Source organism: Cryptomeria japonica, chromosome 11 (assembly GCF_030272615.1).
Source record: "Cryptomeria japonica chromosome 11, Sugi_1.0, whole genome shotgun sequence".
Taxonomy (NCBI): Eukaryota; Viridiplantae; Streptophyta; class Pinopsida; order Cupressales; family Cupressaceae; genus Cryptomeria; species Cryptomeria japonica.
Window position 1 is genome coordinate 108,243,639 of NC_081415.1, and position 23,657 is coordinate 108,267,295.

Here is a 23,657-nt window from a genome sequence, read left to right on the forward strand (position 1 = left end):
GCAACATTTATTGTTGTTGTCCCTGCAGTAACTTTATCTGTAGCAGCTAGCGTAGAGTAAGTGTTAGCTGTACACAGATATAATGTGCCTACATTCACACCTTTAGCTATTACTAATGATCCTTTAGCAACCTTCCACATACCATCTGAGAGGGTAACTATGCAACCTTCACTACCTAGTTGCCCTACAAAAATTAAATTTCTTCTTAAATTAGGAACATGTCTTACCTCCTGCAGAAACTAGTCATTTCCATTCTGCAACTTGATCTTTATCTTTCCTTTTCCAACAATTTAACAGGGCTCATCATCACCCAAATATACCTGTCCAAAATCACCTTGAACATAATCTAGAAAATATTTTCTATGGGGTGTAGCATGAAATGAAGCCTTGGAATCTATTACCCAGGAATCATTAACATTATCCAAACATAAGATTAAAGCATCTTGTAAAGTATTACTTGCAATATTAGCTTCCTTACTGTCATTTTCATTTTTGTCTCCTTCTTTGTTTTTTTGAGACCAACAGTCTTTCTTTAGATGACCAGGCTTTTCGCAGTACCAACAATCTTCTTTCCTCTAGATTGAGAGCATCCTTTCTTTGACTTCCCTCATGACTTCTCATTCCTAGGGCCTTTTCCTCTTTCCTTTGATCTTCCTCTGTTCTCCACATTCAAAACACTACCCGATGATGTTGGAGTCTCACCTATGATTTTCCTTTGCATTTCCTCGCTTAGGATAACACCAACAATATCATCAAATACCAAAGTATTTTTACCAGAGACAAAGTTACTTACAGCCATAACCAAGCTATTCTAGCTTTCTGTCAAAGAACATAAAATCAAGAGAGCCCTAACCTCTTCTGCAAAAGTAATTTTTACTGAAGACAATTGACTGGTAATTGTATTAAATTCATTTAAGTGCTTCGCTACAGATCCTCCCTCGCTCATTTTCAAATTAAATAAACACTTCATAAGAAATACCTTATTCGAAGCTGAGGGTTTCTCATACAACTTAGCCAATGTCGCCATCAAATCTATAGTCATTTTTGCTTCTGTTATATTGAATGCTACAAATTGTATAGGGCACAATCAAATGGATCCCAGTGCCTTTCTATCTAAAATATCCCACTCTTCATCTGACATCGTGGTCGCTTTCTGTAAAGCGGAAAATCGCGATCGAACCCTAGTTGTTCTCCCCTCTTCCAACTCCGAGGAGAGAGAAGGGAGGTTCGCTAGGATTCGATGGTTTTCACTTAGGGGAGAGACTTTACATTCAAAAGAGGGGTTGAAACCCACTAGATCCAATCCCACGCAATGCAAGATTGGATGCTAAATGTGTTTCAAGGGTTAAGACAGCAAGGCTACCCTCTTTTGTAAAGAATGTTGATAGAAGAATTAAACTAAGCATGCATAGAAAATGACAAAGATTTGCTTATAAACTGAGTTCGGATTATAGGATGAAGCTGCGGACCTGGAATTAGCAGTAAAATGTCGATACGGCACTGTCCTGCAAATTTGAGCAAAAGTTGTCGGGACGATGGCGCCCGGCGCCACGGTCCTCCGAAAAATCCGCGAAACGAAGGGGGATCTGTTCGTCTCTGCACAAGGATTCCAGATCTTCAATTTCAGCCACGTACCTGCAACCTACACACAGAAAAGCGAAGACGATTGGGGGGTTAGGGATTAGGGGTTTGCCTTTAGGTCAAACCCCAGTTTTGGAATTAACCAAGAAATGAGCAAGAGCTGTAAATGTAAATGACTGTAAAACAAGTACTAATACCTTGTTCTAAGAATGTTTGTATCGTTATGTGCAAAGGTTTAGATGTTGTATGTTGTATGTTGTATGTTGTATGTAACATGTAGTATGTGATCTCCTCTTCAATGGTTGAATCCTTGTCTTGAATGAAACACTTAGCCTTGAATGGAGACTTAGAAGGAATGCTTGAATGCTTGAATGCTTGAATGCTTGAATGCTTGAATGCTTGAATGTTTGAATCTTGCTTTCGCCTTTTTTTCCTATCTATCCATCCAAATGAGAGAGGAAAATGTAGTTTATATACTTGTCATTTAGGGCTGATAGACTGATTTTCCCGACCTTAGGCCGACTAGGAAAGTTAATTTCCAAATTACAAACAAAAAGACCCGAGCCCCTTAGGAGACCGGGCCCAAAATAGGACCCAGGGACCAGGGCGCTGGGCGCTATGGTCCCACCTCCTGGGACAGCAGGGTGCAAGGAGGTTCAGGCCAGGGTGCTTGAAAAATGCAGTTTTCAGTGTCGTGAGCAAGTTTCAGGGTCTCCATTCAGGTTGCGTGTTGCGTCGCCATCGTGAAGACCGAAATGCAGTCGAAATTGCAAGTGTCACAATTTTAGGATGCTACATTTAGCCCCCACTTTAGCGGGAGTATGTATGCTCATACTTCCGGTAAAGTACAAGGAAACAACATTGAAAGACTTTCACCACGTCAAGGAGGCAAGATACACCAAGCCCCCAGTGGACTAAGGATCTTACGACTTCGATTGACAAAGTAAAAGGGAAGATCACGAGGAAGAACCATGACTGTCAGTAGTAAGGTTCCCTCACTATGAGTCATGCAAGAAAGATATCAAAAATTTTCAAGGCAAAGCTAAATTTACCAAGAAATTTTCAAGTATCTTGAAAAGATATGAACGGGATGTATGCCCCCCTACGTTAAAGCGATCGCACACGCCTCACCGGGGGTGATTGTTTTAACGTAGTGATACATATAAGAAATGAAAAAGAAAGGAGCACGTTATCGCAATGATTTAGCCCCCAAGTGTGAGATAAACCCAAGGATAATAGACACAAAACATAAAGCACAAGATGACTTCGCTTTCCTCGGGGTCAGTATGCTGTATGATAAGTCATGTATATATATCATATGTATGTATGCATAATTGTTCTTCATTCCCCAATCAAGGAAGGTCACCTAGAAGAAGGGAACACATGTGTCTTTTGAGTCAACATGAGAGAGATCGACAGATCTCAATGCTTTGCATCGTCCTCAAGTAGACAACACTAAGGACAACAAATAGAAGAATGAGAGTACACATAGAAGAAGTGACAAAAGAGAGGGGGAGAGAATCTGCTATGCTAATGAAACTAGTCTAGCACGTCATCTACCCCCCGATCTTGCTGATCAATGTTTCAGGAAGGCAGGGAACACGCTAGAGGAGGAACATCCAACACAGCAGATGGAGCTATCACAAGATCCAAACAAGGGCTATGTTCATGTTCCAAGCCACATTGTTCTTGTCTAGGAGCTAGGATAAGTGCTTTAGAAAATTCATTAGATAAATGGTTATCAATATCAACAAGTTCATATTCACTATCAGAAGCAAGAGAAGTAACATTTTCATCATGAATAACATTTTCATCTATATCATCATCAAGATTTATAAAAATAGGATCTTTAACTCGCACAGGATCAAGACCATCATGCATCTTATGTTTAGGAGATTTAGGCTCAATGTCCGGCTGAGGAGAAAATGGAATAATGCTTGTTGAAGGTGTTTTTGGAGATTGCAAAGTTTGAGCTCTAAGACGACGCTTTCGCCGGCGTTCACGTGCAGAACGATTTCATCTAGCCTTAGTAGGAAGTGGAGAAGATTGAGGAGGAGGAATGTTCTCATCCCTATCACTTGGGTGTTTAGGTTGTGGTCTCTTAGGCTGGACAATAGGAGAAGAAGAAGGTCTCTTCTCTCTATAAAAAGAAGGAGGAGGAACTGCTCCATATAAAGGAGGAATATTTGGTTTAGGGAGAAGACCAAGTCCATCATGACGAGGAGGTATAGGTCTACTCTTAGGAAGTTTATTAGGCATAGACATAGTCACATCCATAGGGATGGGTTGGGAATCTTCTTGAGGAAAGACATTAGTTTTATCTTTCAAAGGAAGAACTTCCTTCTCAAGAATGATAGGAATATCAAGTTTAGGTGTTCTAGGTTCACTTAGAGATAGGATCATATCTGTTTTCCACTTTTGATAAGATTTGAAAAGATGATCACTTCGCGGAGGAAGAGATTGAAATTGTTTAGGCCAAAAGTAATCAAGAGGAACGCTAGAAGTTCTTTCAGCAGGTTTAAAGAGACTATGATTGACAGTAACAACTTCACCATTATGGGGAAATTTCAAACACTTATGAATAGGAGAAGCAATAGCTTTTATGGAAGATAGCCAAGGATAGCCAAGCTTCACACGAAATTGTTCGGAAGATGGAATAATAGCAAAGTTCACATCAAGAGATTTGTTATGGACCTCAATAGGCAATGTAATAGAACCAATTGCAGGAGAAGAAAATGCATCAAATAGTTTCACAATCACATCTGTTTTGTCATAGATCACTTGATTCAATTGCAAAGTAAAAAGAAATTCTTCAGTAATAACATTAATCATGCACGAAGGATCAATAAGCACTCCACGGCAAGGTGTATTCTTGACTTTTGCAACTATATATAAAGGACCATCAAGTGCCCTAACGGTTTCACTGGAATCAAATGTGATGGAAGGTTCTTTAGGGTTTTCTTGCTGCTCTACAAAGTTAATCACATTCGGAGTCATAGACACAAGACCATCAGATGAGAGAGAGGAATCATTAGCCTCAATTGCATTAGAGGTATGAGAAGGTAATGGATCAGTGAAAATCTGAAGATTTTGATTAGGAGGAGCTACAGATGTGTTGCCTTTATCATTCACTCTAGAAACAGAAATAGTATTATTATCAATCAAATCTTGAATTTTACCCTTTAAAGAAAAACATTTTTCAGTATCATGCCCAAGCTGATGATGAAATTGACAAAAGGCTTTGTTATCAAAATAAGGTGAAGTAATCTTTGCAGGATCAATTTGTCTTATAGGAGGAAGAGTAAGCACATTTTGTTCCAACAATTTATTCATAATACTATGCAATGATTCATTCAAAGGAGTATACTTTCTTTCTTTCTTGAAAAAATTAGAAATAGGAGGCACACCTGATGCTGCATTCACATTGTTGTTGATGATGTTTTCATTGAATTTGATGGAATCTCTGTTCGGTTTAAACTTCCCAAATGGTTGTTGACTGCTATCACCCTTATCACTCAGAGCCATAGGATGTGATTGTTCCATTTGACTCACGGTCAGTTGATAATTGTGAAGAGTTGCACACAACTGTTGGAAAGAAGTAAACTCAGAAAATAGAAGTTTGTCTCGAATATCTTTTTGTAAATTAGAAATAAAGATTCTTTGAATATCATTGTCAGGCACTGGAAAAGAAATTTGAGCATACAAATGCTTATATCTACCAATGAAATCAGTCACTTTTTCTTTAACACCTTGTTTACAATGCATTAAATCAATCAAAGTAACCTTAGGACTTATATTGTTTTGAAATTGTTGAATGAAAGCATTTGCAAGTTGTTCGAAAGAAGTAATAGAATAGGAAGGCAACGAGCAATACCATTGTAGGGCTTTGTCTCTTAATGTTCTAGTGAACAGTTTTGCAAGCAACCTTTGGTCATAAGCAAAATCAGTACAAATTGTTTGAAAAGTCTTAACATGTGTTAGAGGATCTCCTTTACCATTATAAAGTTCCAAATGCGGAATTTCAACATGTTTAGGAGGAATAGCTCGAACAATGTCAAGAGAAAGTGGGCTCGCAACATCAAATGTGGGCACACTAAACTTAGATTGATTCATAGAGGCAATTTGTTGCTGTAAAGAAGAGACAGTTTGTGCAAGATTGTTAATGGTCGCTTCAGTCGAAGAGTTCATATTAGATGTGTTAGATTGAGATGGAGGCGTTATGTTATTGAAAGAAGGTAAAGAGTAAGGTGGTGGGACCCTATGATAATTAGTCATAGGAGATGATTGGACAGGAGGAACACTACAAGGAGGAATGGATTGGCTAAACGAATTGCCCCTTTGCATCATGTTCATTTGTGGAGATGTAATAGGCACACTCATTGAAGGAATGAATGAAGAAGTTGGATTAAATGAAGAAGAGGGATTGATTGAAAAGGAAGGATTGCCCCCATGACTAGTGATCACAGGAGGAATGTCTTGTGTAGAAGTAGCCATTATGTTTGATGTAAAGGTAGGTATGCTAGAAATAGAAGTCATCAAAGGAATAGAATGATTGACTTGTGTAGGAGGTTGTGTATAACCTAAAGTTTCGGCACAACTCTTCATAGGCATCACGTTCGAATTCACAATGTGTGAAATACCACGCAAAATATCAATTCCATTCTTATCACTTTGAAGCATACGTTTTAGACCCTCAATTAAAGGAAGAGCTTGACTATCAGGGTATTCTTGAGACATCCATTGTCGAAAATCGTCAAATTGGTTATCCAATTTTGAAAGTTGTTCTTCAGAAACCTCATGGAGAGCTTCTTCATCATTAAGAGGATTAGAGGAATTACCCATGTCCTCGTTAAAAAGACTATTCAAATTAGGTTCCATCTCCTCAGTAGTTAAACCTCGGAAAGACTTAATTCTACGGCTTCGTCTAACGGGAATAGTGTAAGTAGGGTTTATTGTTGTAAAACTCATGCACTAGAGAAGGAGAGAAAATTTTGAATTTAGAGGTAGCAATTTTCAGTAAAATCAGCCAATCTTCTAGATTTAAGCTGTTAAATGCAATCACAACAGTCTCCCGAAATTTCAGAAAAAATGTCTGGGACCGTGGCGCTCGGAGTGCAACACGGTCCTTGCAACTTTTTTCGAAATTTGCAGGGATGAAAGGTATGATGATTTTAGAGCTAATCTGAAAAAATTGAGTGATTTTACGATCTGTAGATAGGCCAAATTAAAGTTGCAATCTCAAAATTGAACCCTACCCAGATTGTCGAAAAATGCAAAATTTGAATTTTGAAAAAGAGAGGGAAACTGAAATTTTGAATTTTATGATTTTAGAGGGAATGCCAAGAGCAATGCAAATTTTGAAATTTGAAAATTGACTCAATTTCACGCCAAATTCAATTTTGAAAGCGGAAACCAAAGTTGTTGTAATTAAGCACTTAATTTCAAAAGTCACAAAATGCAAGAATTTGAATAAAGCACTGAAATTTTTAATGAATGATAACACACTTTTCAGATTTAGGACAGTAAGAAAACAATTTTGACACAAAATTTCAATTTCAATGATTTTTAAATGTTTAGAAGCCTTAATCCAAGCAATCACAAGACCAACTTTGACTATAATTTTGAAGGTGTTATAATTGATAAAATCAGCCAAAATTTTGGATTTTAGCAGGAAAATACAGTAAGATCTTGCTCCCAAAATTTCGGAAAAAATGTCGGGGACGATGGCGCTCGGCGCCACGGTCCTCGCAACTTTTTTCCAAACTTTCAGGGATGAAAGATGTTGTGATTTTATTGCGGAATCCAAAGTTACAGCTGATTTGGAGATGTTTTGATCAGTGAAATTGTCGGACAAAGGTTGAATCAAGAGGGTTTCAAAAATTAGGGTTTTGACACTTAACCACTTAATTTTCAAAATTAAAGCACAAATATGAACTAATAATTTGTAATAGAAGGGCAAATCTGAAACAAGCATTAACAATTAAAAATTTCACAAGCTTAATTACTAAAAGGAAATTTTAGGGTTTTTATGCAATCACCTCTAAAATTTTGCAAAAGATCAAACATGGAAATGTAATCAATTTTTTTCAGATCTAAGCATGAAAAATCAGAAAGGATGTTCACGTCGGGTTCACCAAAATGTAAAGCGGAAAATCGCGATCGAACCCTAGTTGTTCTCCCCTCTTCCAACTCCAAGGAGAGAGAAGGGAGGTTCGCTAGGATTCGATGGTTTTCACTTAGGGGAGAGACTTTACATTCAAAAGAGGGGTTGAAACCCACTAGATCCAATCCCACGCAATGCAAGATTGGATGCTAAATGTGTTTCAAGGGTTAAGACAGCAAGGCTACCCTCTTTTGTAAAGAATGTTGATAGAAGAATTAAACTAAGCATGCATAGAAAATGACAAAGATTTGCTTATAAACTGAGTTCGGATTATAAGATGAAGCTATGGACCTGGAATTAGCAGTAAAATGTCGATACGGCGCTGTCCTGCAAATTTGAGCAAAAGTTGTCGGGACGATGGCGCCCGGTGCCACGGTCCTCCGAAAAATCCGCGAAACGAAGGGGGATCTGTTCGTCTCTGCACAAGGATTCCAGATCTTCAATTTCAGCCGCGTACCTGCAACCTACACACAGAAAAGTGAAGACGATTGGGAGGTTAGGGATTAGGGGTTTGCCTTTAGGTCAAACCCCGGTTTTGGAATTAACCAAGAAATGAGCAAGAGCTGTAAATGTAAATGACTATAAAACAAGTACTAATACCTTGTTCTAAGGATGTTTGTATCCTTATGTGCGAAGGTTTAGATGTTGTATGTTGTATGTTGTATGTTGTATGTAACATGTAGTATGTGATCTCCTCTTCAATGGTTGAATCCTTGTCTTGAATGCAACACTTAGCCTTGAATGGAGACTTAGAAGGAATGCTTGAATGCTTGAATGCTTGAATGCTTGAATGTTTGAATCTTGCTTTCGCCTTTTTTTCCTATCTATCCATCCAAATGAGAGAGGAAAATGTAGTTTATATACTTGTCATTTAGGGCTGATAGACTGATTTTCCCGACCTTAGGCCGACTAGGAAAGTTAATTTCCAAATTGCAAACAAAAAGACCCGAGCCCCTTAGGAGACCGGGCCCAAAATAGGACCCAGGGACCAGGGCGCTAGGCGCCCTGGTCCCACCTCCCGGGATAGCAGGGTGCAAGGAGGTTCAGGCCAGGGTGCTTGAAAAATGCAGTTTTCAGTGTCGTGAGCAAGTTTCAGGGTCTCCATTCAGGTTGCGTGTTGCGTCGCCATCGTGAAGACCGAAATGCAGTCAAAATTGCAAGTGTCGTAATTTTAGGACGCTACACTTTCTTTGCCTTTCCTTCCAATGGCCACCACAAATCCTTTTGATACAAGTAATCCTCCATCTGCATTTTCCATAACTGATAATTCTAGCCGTTAAACTTTTCAACCTTGAATTTGGAATCCTCTATTGCTCCCACTCAAATCTGAAAGTCCTGCCAATTTACAAAAAACCTCGCTCTGATACCAATTGTTAGGGTTTCAAGCAGATCCGAAGCAAATATGAACTAACAATTATATGCAGATTTAAATACAAAAGATAAAGAAATAAAATAGGACACAGATAACACAGAGATTTAACATGGTTCACCCAGAATGGGTTACATCCACCATACAAAGCCGTCCAATCTTTCTTATTATCCAGCAAAAACAATACATCAACCTTACAATGCCTTCAGCATCCCAACTGCTTATAACATGTGTTTTTAGGGAAACAAACAAAGTCGGACTTTTTAGGGTTTTATTACAATGTTAGTTTTCATCAACGAAAAATGGCAAAAAAAAATTTCTCGAGGGCTCCCGCCCCCGAACCCCAGCAAGGATACGTGCTGAGTGTACAGTACTTTGCTGATTAGTCACCACATTTCAACAATCTCCCACTTGGAGACTAATTAGGCTCCACATCGAACAATGTTATTATGTAGAGGTGCATCAACCAATTGATCAGCGATGACTTGTCCCTTGATAGCTTTCCGGTCAACATATTCTATGTCAAATTCACTCAGTATCATAACCCATTTGGCTAGTCTCCCTGTCAATGTTAACTTTCTCAATAGATATTTGAGAGGATCTATCTTTGTTATTAGTTTTACAGAATGAATCAACATATAATGTCATAGCTTATGGGTTGCAAATACAACTGCTCGACATATCTTTTTGATTGAGGAATAATTTAACTCATAGCCAACAAGTGTTTTGCTGATATAATAAATTGCTCTTTCTTTTCCTTCATCATCATGTTGAGCTAGGAGAGCACCTAATGAAACATTTGTTGCTGAGACATAGAGTAACAATGGTTTCCCCTTAGTTGGTGATATCAGTACTGGAGGACTCATAAGATATTCTTTTATTTGCAAGAAATTTTCTTCACATTTTGTATCCCATTTGAATGGAACATTTTTATGTAGAAGATGGGTAAATGGAAGACATCTATCAGCCAATTGAGAAACAAATCTCCTGATTAATTGCAACCTTCCTTGTAAAGATCACAATTGACTTATGATCTTGGGTGACTCCATCTCCATGATAGCTCTAACTTTTCTAGGATCTACTTCGATGCCACGAGCTAGAATAATGTATCCAAGGAGTTTTCCAAAGGTTACTCCAAATGCACATTTCTTTGGATTTAATCTCAATTGATATCTTTGTAGCCTGTCAAAAATCTTGCTTAAAATATTCAAATGTTCTTTTCTTGTGTGAGATTTTGCAAGTATGTCATCGATATAATCTTCCATGAATGTATGCATCATGTCATGAAAAAGTGTCATCATAGCCCTTTGATAAGTCGCTCCTGCATTCTTAAGCCCAAATGGCATAACATTCTAGTAGTACATTCCCCATGCACAAGTGAAAGTTGTCTTCTCTTGATCTTCAGGTGCGATTCTTATTTGATTATATCCTAAGAAGCCATCCATTAATGAAAACATCTCATGGCCTACTGATAAGTCCACTATGATATCAATGTTTGATAACGGGAAATAATCTTTTGGACATGCTTTATTTAGATCTCTAAAATCTGTGCAGACTCTTATGCTCTTATCTGGTTTTGATACTGGTACAATACTTGAGACCCATTCTGGATAAGCAACTGGTCTTATGAAACCCACTTCTAATAGTTTCTTGAGCTCATTTTTGACAAGGAGAGCAATATGCGGATGCATCTTTCTTAGTTTTTGCTTAATAGGTTTTGCTTTTAAATCCACATTAAGATGATGCATGATAAGGTTTGGGTTAAGTCCTAGCATATCTGCATAAGACCAAGCAAAATTTATTTGTCTTTGCCTAAAAAATTTCATGTACTCTTTCCTCTCTCTTTCTAATAATGAGGCAGCTAAATGAAGTATTTTAGGATCTTTTGATGTATCAATGTTTACTGCTTCTATTGGTTCTATCAGGATGGTAGATCTCTCTCAAAAATATGCAAGAAAAATGTTGAACTTTCTATCTTCTGGTGCCTCTAGGAGGTTTTCACCATCAGATACGCCCTTTGTTTTCTCTTTTGATTGATCTAATGTTGCCATGAAATGGTTTTCAACAATAGGTCTCTTTCCTTGTTTTATTTCACTTTTGTGACTGGAAAGTTTGGCATTCTCCCAATTACGAGAAACATCACTTGATTCTACAATGGAAGATATCTTAGGATGGATGGGTTCAACAATGTTAAGTTATACGGCTAAGTCATGATCATTAGAAAAGACATTTCATTCAGGGTTGTCTAAATTATCCCAATCAATTAGTTCAAGATGCAAAAGGGGTAAATCATAATCAATGTCATCATTAGGTGTTTTAATGTTCATGACATAATGATCATAGCTTGGCGTAGAATAAATATTGTCATAGATTAAATGTTTTTGAGAATTGTCTATCTCAAGCATTTCTGAATTAGTCTTAACAAGATTAATATTAGCATTTGGTAGTTCACACTCAAGTGATCCTTCAACTGACGTTTGTCCCTAAAACGAATGGATTATATCCATGCACACATCTTTGATACTGTAAATTTCTTCTTGATTGAACTCATTTTCATTTTGGAGTTGACATATTTGTGCACATAATGAAGTAGATTCTTTTAATAGATTTTGTCTCTTTTCAAACTCAACTTCTTCTAGACTAATAGTTAGTCCAACTTGACTATCCCTTAGCTCTTCCATGGTTCTTCCATATTTGATCCATGTTTGCACTTCCTGTGGCATTGCTTCTCTATCTTTGTCATTTCCTTTCCTTTTTGCATAAGCCTCTTTTCTCTGGATTCTGAGTTTTTCTTGCCTTCTTTCTAACTTCATCTTTTGTTCTACTATAGACAAGTCTTCTTTCATGATAGCTACTTCATCTTCATTATGTTCTTTACTTGACATAGTGGATAAAACATCTGGACTCCATTCATACTCATTGGAGTCTATTTTTGAATCTTGATCCAAGATTACTCCACTATACCATACTGGAATGTCATATGGTGCAAAGAGTTCTCTGATTTCTGCCATCTCTATTTTTACTACTTCTGGAATATCTTGTAAAGATTTTACCTTTGTTTGTATTTTCAGAACTTATTGACAAGATTTTTCTTCACCTTGGATGATGATCTCCTCCTCTTTCTTTTCATGTTCTTCTTGCTTCTTTTTTTTATTGGTTTTTGTTTCGGCCACTTGATGTAGCTTTTCTTGCCAATTTTCTTCTTTAGAAAATGATTCTTTCTCCATTTTTGTTGTTGATGATTATGTTGCTTTTGATTAGACTTTAGATATCCTAGCCCAGGTTTACCTTCTGTGGATTGTGAGTGTGGACAAATAAGTTCTGAAATACCTTGATGTTGCTTACCAATTGGTCCTTTTCCTTCATATCCCATCTTTGGCATGATTTCATATCCTTTTCCATATTGTTTTATGGGAATATTGACTTTTGTTTCTATTGCTATAGTTTTGTCTTCATCTTTGTATAACCAACCAAGAATGTCTTTGTCTTCATTTTCCTCTTCAAGAGTTCCAGCACTAACAAAGGTTCCTTTAAACATATGTTTTGATTTTCTTGATGCCTTTGATTGAATATCTATAGGTTTCCCATATGACTTAGGGGAAAGTGGAAAATTTTGCAAAGAATACTTTCCCATTCCTTCATCATTTAACTTGAGCTTTTCTTCAAAAGTTTCCCATAACTTTGCTTGAATTTCTTTAGTAGGATATATTGATTCTCTATTATGTGGAACTCTTGTATCTTGTGTTGGCTTCAAATTATTACAATATTCACTGGAATCTGCAATTATAGTGATTTCTTTTCCTTCAAGAGGAAATTTTACACATTGATGATATGTAGAAGGAACTGCTTGCATCTTGTGAATCCATGGTCTTCCCAGAAAAATATTGAAGGAGAGGTTCAAATCTAAAACTTGACACAATGTATCCTTTTCCAATGGTTCTATTTTTATTGGTCATGATAATTCTGATACTACATGTTTAGTATACATGCCAAGCTAATAGGATGAGAGGGGGGGGTGAATCATACAAACTTAATCTTCCATAAACTCAACAGATTCAACCTCGGTAACCTTATCAGAAAAACTGTAAACCATGCAAACTCATAAACAGATAAGATCACAAAACATATAACACCAAATTTAATGTGGAAACCCAAATAGGGAAAAAACCACTATGGGATTTCAGACCCACTAAGAAATATACTCTTCAAGAGTATGCTCGGTTAAAAGAAAATCTTGTTAAAGATTACAAACACATTGCTAGATGTGACCCGGTTAAGGGATTTCCCTCAGATCTGTTAGGATCTTCACCTTGTTAGAAGTGACCTTGTCAAAGGATTTCAGACACTCAATCAAAATGTCACCTTGCTAGAGGATTTACAAATAAGACTGTTAAGTCCACTCGGTTAAGAGATTTTCTGTCACTTTACAAAATAATAGTAATAAAAATATATCTGCAACTTTGCATCTAAAATGCTAAAGCAGATTCTTATTTGCTCAATACAATCTAGTCATGGGACTTATCTTGTCCTTCTGCTGGGCTCTATACTCTATTTCTCAAAATAGGTCTTCAAGCTTTTGTGCTCGGTAAACACTGTGTAGCATCCTTGTGCTTACACTTGCCCGCATGCATTGTTTATCAATAGTTCCTTATTTATAAACAATTTGCCAATTGCTTAATCTCCTTGATCACATTTCCCATGATCAATCATAGCCATCAAATCTTCAAACTTGACCAAGTTCAATGTATCCTTCTATCTGAAAATGTTTTACCCCGCCTTGGAACTTGCATACATTTCTTGGAACTTGTGCTAGGGTATTGCGGTTTATTCTGAGCTGTAGATCTTCCTGCCAATTTTCCTTTGCCATAAATTCTTTAACAAACTTCATGCATAACATACCAATCATTTAATCAGTTCCAGCTCATCAACTTCCTTCATTAAATAATGCATTTATTCATTCAATGCATTCTATTATTACTCGGTTACAACTCGGTGAATACTAAACTTTACTCGGTAGACATTCCGCCTTCATTAACTGATAGCGATAACCTTAGGGTTTACCGACTAGGTTCCTTAGGGTTTACTAACTAAGTTCTTTGTTTGGTAATATAGTATAGTATTAACCTTACAAAAAATAACATATGTAGGATATCAAAACAATCTAAACATCATGATCTCATCATTGTCTAACTCAGTAATAGTTGCCCATTGAATAACTTATTTCTCCCCTTATTCATCACATTCTTTCTGTGTCTTTTACCGCCATCTTAACTCTCTTTAAAACATACTTCTTAAGATATGAAAACATCATACTGAATCAGAAAATCAATTTCTTGACATCAATGACAAAATAATAATATTAAGACAATAAACATCCTTAATTAGTTATATCCATAATCATCAACAACCTTCTTATTGAAATGCCAACAATCTCCCCCTTTGGCATTGATGCCAAAACCAATTGATTTGACCTAAATGATTCAAATTCAGATTGCTGAAATGCTGAAATGCTCTCCCCCTGTCATTAGTCTTCTCCCCCATACATTAGTCTTCTCCCCCTTTTACAACAATGCCAAAAAGAAAACTAAAACATAATTTCTTCCGCTGAGAAGTGAATTCCTTGTTGTTATGTGTCAACTCAGTCTCGGTCAGAGCATTATGTCTACAATTCTTGTTCCCTATATTGTTTCTTGCACACCTTTAGAAAACCTCCTAAAGTGTGTAAATAAGCATCAACTCCTAAAAGATATTCTGTAGAGTCATCAAATTGATGCTTTCACCGAACTCAGTCAGTGAATGGAAGATAGGGGTAGGACCCCTAACTGACTTCTGAGATACTCAAAAGTGTCCCTTGGCAGTGGCTTGGTGAAGATATTTGCTATTTGTTCCTTTGTGCTAATATACTCCAACACCACTTTCTTCTCTTGAACTTCTTCTCTAAGATAATGATATTTGATAGAGATGAGCTTTGTCTTAGAGTGCATAACAAGATTCTTTGAAATGTTAATGGCACTAGTATTGTCACAGAATATAGTTACTGGCTCGGTAACTTTCTCATTTATACCTTCTAATAGTTGTTTGATCCATGCTATATTGGTACAATTCAATGCTGCAGCAACATATTAATCTTCTGTTGTTGAATGTGAAACAAATCCTTATTTCTTGCTAAGCCAACTTACTAGTCTTTCTCCTAAAAAGAAAGCTCCCCCACTTGTGCTTTTTTTGTCATCAATGTTGCCTGCCCAATCAGCATCAGTATAAAATTTTAAATTAAAATCATTTCCCTTGTTATATACTAAGCCATAATCTTCAGTTCCTTTCAAGTATCTAAAAATTCTCTTGATTGTTGTCATATGTGTTTCCTTGGGATCTGTAGAAAATCTTGCAACCATACCTACTACATGTGCTATGTCTGGTCTGTTATGATCAACATATTGCAGCTTTCCAATCATGGATCGATAAAGTGTCTCATCAACAGATGCAGATTCATCATTCTTTGATAGTTTACAGTTGGTAGTCATAGGAGTACTTACTAGTTTTGAATCGTCAATTCCAAATTTCTTCAAGATTTCCTTTATGTACTTGGATTGAGTAATGAAAGTCTCATTTTTCATTTGTAGTATCTATAAACATATAAAATACTTTATCTCACTTATTAGTGACATCTCAAATTCTTTGCTCATTTCATTTCCAAAGTTCTTGCATAAAGAGTCATTTTCACAAAAGATAATATCATCAACAAATATGGCTGAGATAAGTATTCCGTTGTCTTCATCATTCTTCATGTACATATTGTTGTTTTCACTTGTTCTTATAAAACCAATCTTGATCAAATAAGAGTGTAATCTCTCATACCATGCTCTAGGTGCTTGTTTCAAGCCATATAACGCTTTGTTCAATTTACATACCTGATCATTATTCTTTCCTTCAACAAATCCTTCAGGTTGTTCAATAAAAACTTCTTCTTCTAATATACCATTCAAAAATGCAGATTTGACATCCATTTGATATACCTTGAAATTCTTGTAAGCAGCATATGCCAACAATGTTCTTACTTCTTCAAGTCTTGCCATAGGTGCAAAAGTCTCACCATAATCAATTCCTTCTTCTTGGTCATAACCTTTGCAAACTAGTCTTGCTTTATTTCTAATGACCTCACCTTTTTCATTTAGCTTGTTTCTGAAAATCCACTTTGTACCAATTACATTTTTGTCCTTCAATCTTGGGACTAGTGTCCATGTGTCATTCTTCTTGATTTGATCAATCTCTTCTGTCATAGCATTTATCCAATTTTCACTGTTAAATGCCTCTTTCACTATCCTCGGTTCAAATTCAGATATCAGACATGTGTTTTGTCTTAGTTTGTTCCTTGTCATCACTGGATCATTCTTATCTCCTATAATCTGACTTGATGCATGATTCCTTCTGACATACTTGGCTAATACAGGCTCGGTAGGCTCTGTATGATCTTCTTCATCACTCGGTAACTGGATATTCTCTTCATTTCCTTCAACAGTCTTCTCGGTAGGACTTCTCAGTTGAACATAGACAAATTCATCATAATCTTCTGGTTCCTTGGAATTTCCTTCATCATTTCTTTCTGTAAATTCATCAATTTTCACATTTGCACTTTCTACTATTTTGTTAGATGATTTGATCAAACATTTAAATGCTTTTCTTCTAGAAGAATAACCTAGAAATGTTCCTTCTTCACTTTTCTGATCAAACTTGCCATTTCTATCATCTTTGTGAACATAGCATCTACTTCCAAAGATTTTAAAATAACTTACATTAGGTTTCTTGTCATACCAAATTTCATATGGTGTCTTTAAAGCTCCTTTCTTTAGTTGTACTCGGTTCAGGTTGTAAACTGTTGTGCTTATTGCTTCTCTCCAAAATGTTTGTGACACTTTCTTTTCAATCATCAAGGTTCTGGCACAATCCACAATAGATCTGTTTCTTATCTCAACAATTCTATTTTGTTGTGGAGTTCTCAGTGTAGAGACTTGTCTTTTTATACCATGATCATTGTAGAATAAGTTGAACTCATTAGATGTGAACTCTCCTCCTCTGTCTGATCTAAGACATTTCAGTTGTCTTCCTGTTTCATTTTCAACTCTTGTCTTGTACCATTTAAACATTTGAAAAGCTTTTGATTTTTCTTTAAAAAACATTACTAATGTCATCCTTGAGTAATCATCCACAAATAGTATGAAATATTTATCAACTTTCATAAGACCACAAAGATCAGTATGCACAAGATCTAAAATTCCCTTAGAAGTGTAGGACTTACTTGTAAAGCTTGATCTTGTCATCTCACCCATCTGGCATCCTTAGCACATAGCATTCTCAAGTTTCTCAAGACTCGATAGACCTCTTACTCGGCGCTTCTTGCTTATTTTGATCAAATTATGAAAATTTACATGATAAAACCTTTAATGCCATAACCAAGTATCATCTATCTTTGCATATAGACACTTATTCCGAGTTGAGTCAAGGTGAAATGTGTTACCTTTTGTTTGTGTCCTGGTAGCAGCTAACTTTCCATTCTTGTCATGAACTTTGACAATTCCTTTCTGAAACTCTATTCGGTATCCTGTATTGTTTAGATGTGCTACACTCAACAAATTATATTTCAAACCTTCAACCTAATAAACATCATTGCATTTTGCATTGTCAAGAAGTGTTATAGATCCTTTACCTCTTACTAGACATGGTGCATCATTACCAAATCTTACATAGCCTCCATCATAATCTTCTAATATAACAAACTTGTGTTTATCACCTGTCATGTGATGTGAGCATCCACTATCTATGATCCAAGAATCATTTTTACTTATTTGAGATAGTAGGGCTTTTTCTTCATACCTTTCTTCATCTGATCCATCTTTGATAGCCACATAAACAACTTCCTCTGTATCAATTTCATCTGATTTATCATCATTAGATTCCTCATCAGCTATTAGGCATGTCTTTTTATCTCTTCTCCTAAAGTCTCAGTGTCCTCTGTAATGATTATCTTTCTATCTGTCATCTCGGTAATCTCTCTTTTCACTTGATTCTCTGTCAGGATAGTTTGAGGCCATATGTCCTATGTTATCACAATTGAAACATTTCAAAGGTAGTTTTCCTTTATACTTACCTTTGCCTCTCAGTAGCCTTTTGGCTAATAGTGCTTCAAACTCTTCTTGCTTCTTGATTTACTCATATAGTTTGTGCACTTTTTCCATGTTCTTGCAAAATCTCTCACTTGCTCCACTGTGATACCCTTCAGTGTACTTACTCATTCTATCATTATAATCATCAGATTCACCAATATGAAAAGAACTGAAAGCGGATTCTACTTTATTTACCGATGACCCACTGTTATCAAAATTACTTAACTCAAATGCATGTAGCTTACCAATAGTAGCATCTAAAGAAACTGGCATATTGGGTACAGACCTCAATTCATTGATTGCAAAGACTCAGATTGCATAAGCTAGTAGAAGAGTTCTTAACAACTTGTTATATCCTTTTCTTCAATAGTTCCACCTGCTCCTTTGATTCGATTGACAATCTCCTTTAATCTTGTATTGTATTGGGTTATGTTCTCACCTTCATTCATCCTCATAGATTCAAGTTGTTTTCTTAGATGTTCCACTTTTGCTCTTTGAACATGTTCATCTCCACCATACACAGATATGAGCTTATCCCACATTGCCTTTGCATCATTGCAGCCTTCTAGATCATTAAACTCTGAGTCGATCAATGCAGATATTATTTCAATCATTGCTTGGATATGATCTTGCTTTGCCTTTATCTCTTCCATTGTCAATGGATAGGTGCTAGGTGTGATGAAACCATTCTTTAGATAATATACAACATATTCTCCAACTCTTGATAAGTGTAGCTTCATCCTTTTCTACCATGTAGAGAAACTAGACTTGTTCAGCTTCGATGCATCCCTCTTATACATCTTTGGATCTTTGCCTCAAGTACCTTTAAACTTTTTCTTTCGGAGTCCAAAGCTCTGATACCAATTGATAGTTCTGATACTAAATGTTTAGTACAGATGCCAAGCTAACAGGATGAGAGGGGGGGGTGAATCATACAAACTTAATCTTCCATTAAATCAACAGATTCAACCTTGGTAACCTTATCAAAAAAACTATAAAGAATGCAAACTCATAAATAGATAAGATCACAAAACATATAACACAAGATTTAACATGGAAACCCAAATAGGGAAAAACCACTATGGGATTTTGAACCCACTAAAAAATATACTCTTCTAGAGTATGCTCAGTTAAAAGCAAATCCTGTTAAAGATTACAAACACATTGCTAGATGTGGCCTGGTTAAGGGATTTCCCTCAGATTTGTTAGGATCTTCACCTTGTTAGAAGTGACCTTGTCAAATGATTTCAGACACTCAATCTGAATGTCACCTTGCTAGAGGATTTACAAATAAGACTATTAAGTCCACTCGGTTAAGAGATTTTCTGTCACTTTACAGAATAACAATAATAAAATTATATCTACAACTTTGCATTTGAAATGCTAAAGCAAATTCTTATTTGCTCAATACAATCTAGTCATGGGACTTATCTTGTCCTTCTGCTGGGCTCTATACTCTGTTTCTCAAAATAGGTCTTCAAGCTTCTATGCTCGGTAAACACTGTGTAGCATCCTTGTGCTTACACTTGTCCGCATGCATTGTTTATCAACAGTTCCTTATTTATAAACAATTTGCCAATTGCTTAATCTCCTTGATCACATTTCCCATGATCAATCATAGCCATCAAATCTTCAAACTTGACCAGGTTCAATGTATCCTTCGATCTGAAAATGTTTTACCCTGCCTTGGAACTTGCATACATTTCTTGGAACTTGTGCTAGGGTATTGCGGTTTAATCTAAGCTATAGATCTTCCTACTGATTTTCCTTTGCCATAGATTCTTTAACAAACTTCATGCACAACATACCAATCATTTAATCAATTCCAGCTCATTAGCTTCCTTCATTAAATAATGCTTTTATTCATTCAATGCATTTTGTTATTGCTCGGTTGCAACTCGGTGAATACTAAACTTCACTTGGTAGACATTCCACTTTCATTAACCGATAGCGATAACCTTAGGGTTTACCGACTAGGTTCCTTAAGGTTTATTGACTAAGTTCTTTGCTTGGTAACATAGTATAGTATTAACCTTACAAACAATAACATATGTAGGATATCAAAACAATCTAAACATCATGATCTCATCATTGTCTAACTCGGTAATAGTTGCCAATTGAATAACTTATTTCTCCCCTTATTCATCACATTCTTTCTATGTCTTTTACTGACATCTTAACTCTCTGTCTTTTACCAACATTTGAACTCTCTTTAAAACATACTTCTTAAATATGGCAACATCATACTAAATCAGAAAATCAATTTCTTGACATCAATGACAAAATAATAATATTAAGACAGTAAACATCCTTAATCAGTTATATCCATAATCATCAACAACCTTCTTATTGAAATGCCAACAATCTCCTTTTGTCTATTATAATGTTAACAGGTAGCACAACAGTCCCTTTAGAAGAAAGTTATGCTTCATCATAAGCCTTGATGGTTATTTTCTTTTTCGAATCTACTGCATTCTCTGAACATCCCAAAGCTTTTATCAAACTTAACGAGCACATGTTTGAAACAAGTTTTATTTATGGAGACTTCAACATGTAAGAGAGCATTATGAGGATGTTGCAAGGATGCATCATCATTTTTCAGAAAATGATAAGCAATGAGGAGCTATGAGGTGTCCTACCATATTTTGGAACTAATCTATATCCAAGTCTTTTGAAACTATTGTTTCCACTAAAGCTTTCTCCAAAATGTCCTTATGCATAGGTGAAATCTTGAGAAGTTCCAGAATTGATATTTGAGCAGGTATTCATTGTAATTGCTCTACTAAATTGTATTGTTGTGGATTAGGTGTTGGATCTTTTGTTACACTTGGAAAGGTAACCTTTGCTTTGCTTCTCGTGATAACATTGATTGGTTCTGAAGATGAATTTTTGTTAACAATAATCACATTCACTACATCATCGTACGTATAAGTGTAATTCACCTTGGTTTTTCCTTTGTCATTTTTTAATTGGGACGATTCGCCTTTGTCATAATTTGGGAGTGGAGTTTTGAAAGCCAAGTGTGATTCATTCATTTTATGGCTATCCACTGTAATGGTTCCATTATTGATTAGATCTTGGATAAGGTGTTTCAATCTCTGACAATCATTTTTTAGGTGTCCTTTATTTCGATGATAGTTGCAAAAATGATTGTCATTCCACCAATTGGGCTTGACTGGTGGTTCATAATTTCTTGTTTCTGGCAAAATAATCAATTTATTAGCAAGTAAAGTTTTTAGAGCTGATTCTAAAGATTTCTAATGTTTGTGAATTTTCTTTGAGGATTGGAGAAAAAGGACTTAGCTTTGTTGTTTTCTGGATTGTTATTGCTTGGGTTTTGACTTGATAGATTGAAAATTGGTTGTTGTTGTTTTGTATTACTATTATTGTCATTCCCTTCATTGCTAACATTCCTATTCTTTGACCAGAACTTGGGTTTGTCATTGTTGTTGTTGTTGTATGAATTATTGTAAAGTTTTAGTTCTCCTTTCTTTACCATTGTGTTCTCTATTTTTAGTCCATTCTCGATCATTTTGGCAAAAGAGGGAGGACATTGCATCCTTAGTTGATAACTCATTTCACTGATAAGATTATCAATGAATATGTCCATTTTTTCTTGATCAGGTACATCTCGGGGATACCTATTAAACATGCATTTCCATCATTGTAATAAAATCATAAAGGATTCACCATTCTTTTGTTTAACATTGCAAAGATCTAGCATTGTTATTTCATTCCTTATATTGTAGGAATATTGTGAAATAAACCTATTCACAAGTTCTTCCAAGGATTTGATTCCGAATGGTAATCTTGAAAACCACTCCATTGATTGTCCATTTAAACTCCTACGAAAAAGATGTATAAGGTAAGTTTCATCATGAGAAAAATCCATGCTCATAGTACAAAACTCCCTAATGTGATCTTGAGGATCAGATCTTCCATCATATTTGTCATATTTAGGAATCTCGCAATGTTGCGGAAATGGTATCATATTCAGATTTTTATCAAAAGGATATGGGCATATATCTTCTAATGAATATTTCTTGGAGCTTGTCCCATTTTGCATGTCTTGTATTTGTTGTTGAAGAGTTTGTATTTGTTAAGTAAGGTTTGATAAGGGATTATCTACATAGTTTCTTCTTGTTTCTTCGTGAGTATTTTTGCCACTATGCTCTTTTCTTTTATCATCCCTTTCTTTCCTTGTTTCTCTGTTACTTTCTTTGTTTATGTCCTCATTATTTGGATCATCTATGTTTTGGGTGTTACTTGTCTCTGCATCTTGTTTCAAGCTTTCCATGTTAAAGTCTTGTGGTAGTTTAGCTCCAGATTTTGCCAACATCAAGAGATATTTTTCTTTTTGTTTTGCCAACAATTTTTCCATTAGCCTATCAAATTTGAAATCTTGCTCAAGGTCTCTAATGGTGCTACTGACTGCTTCTTCGTCAACAACGATAAATCCAAAAAGTATGGAATACAGGAGTATCTTCTTCCTCCATTTGTTGTTGTTTTCTAAGTTGCTCGTGTTGGACTCTAGTCCAAACTAGCATGTGATTATTTCAATGTTGTTGAAATTCCCAAAGGATAAAGTCAATAGGTGATTATTGGTTTAGGAAGATATGCTTTTTTTATCTTACCACTATTATTTGTTCATTGGGATAAAGCGTCTCTTTGTTGAAAGGCATGTCTTTGTAAAGTTTCACCGTCAAATTCTATACCACAACCACGTAAGTAGTGACCAAAATGGTGTAAGAATGTCCTATGTTTCAATAAGATCTTGTGATTGATATACAAGAATCTTATCCTTTTCTGAGTAGCTTTATAACTGGGTTTTCTTTTCTTAAGGTGATACTTAAAAGTCATATAAGAATTTGACAATTCACAAGTTTATTTAATTCCAAAGTTAGTGCATTTTTGGTTTTGATATAACCTAGGTTCAAAATAGGAAAGATGTATCCAAGATTAAGAACCTAGTATAGATTTGATCAAGCTTCATGATAGAGGATTTGATTATCCTGATGAGAAACTTGACAAAGATGTTGATTTTTACACTTAAGATAGTTGAATCGATAGCTTGTTAAATGTTGATGTTTATAGAACCTTTTGAGTATAACTTGTTGGATCAGCAACCTAGTTGTTTGAGCTAGTTTGAAAAGTATGTGATGGTTTAGAGACAAACCTACTTCAAGAATTATTTTGATATTGATGTTTTGACACTTTGATTTTGGTATGGTGTTTCAAGTGTTGAAAAGCTTTTGTATTACCCTTTTGATCAAACTTTTTTAGAAATTTGTTGAATTTTTGCTCTCTTATAGATGATAATTTTCTTCAATTTTTGACCATTTGGAACATGTTATAGACATAGAAGACACAGTGTTTAATAAACAAA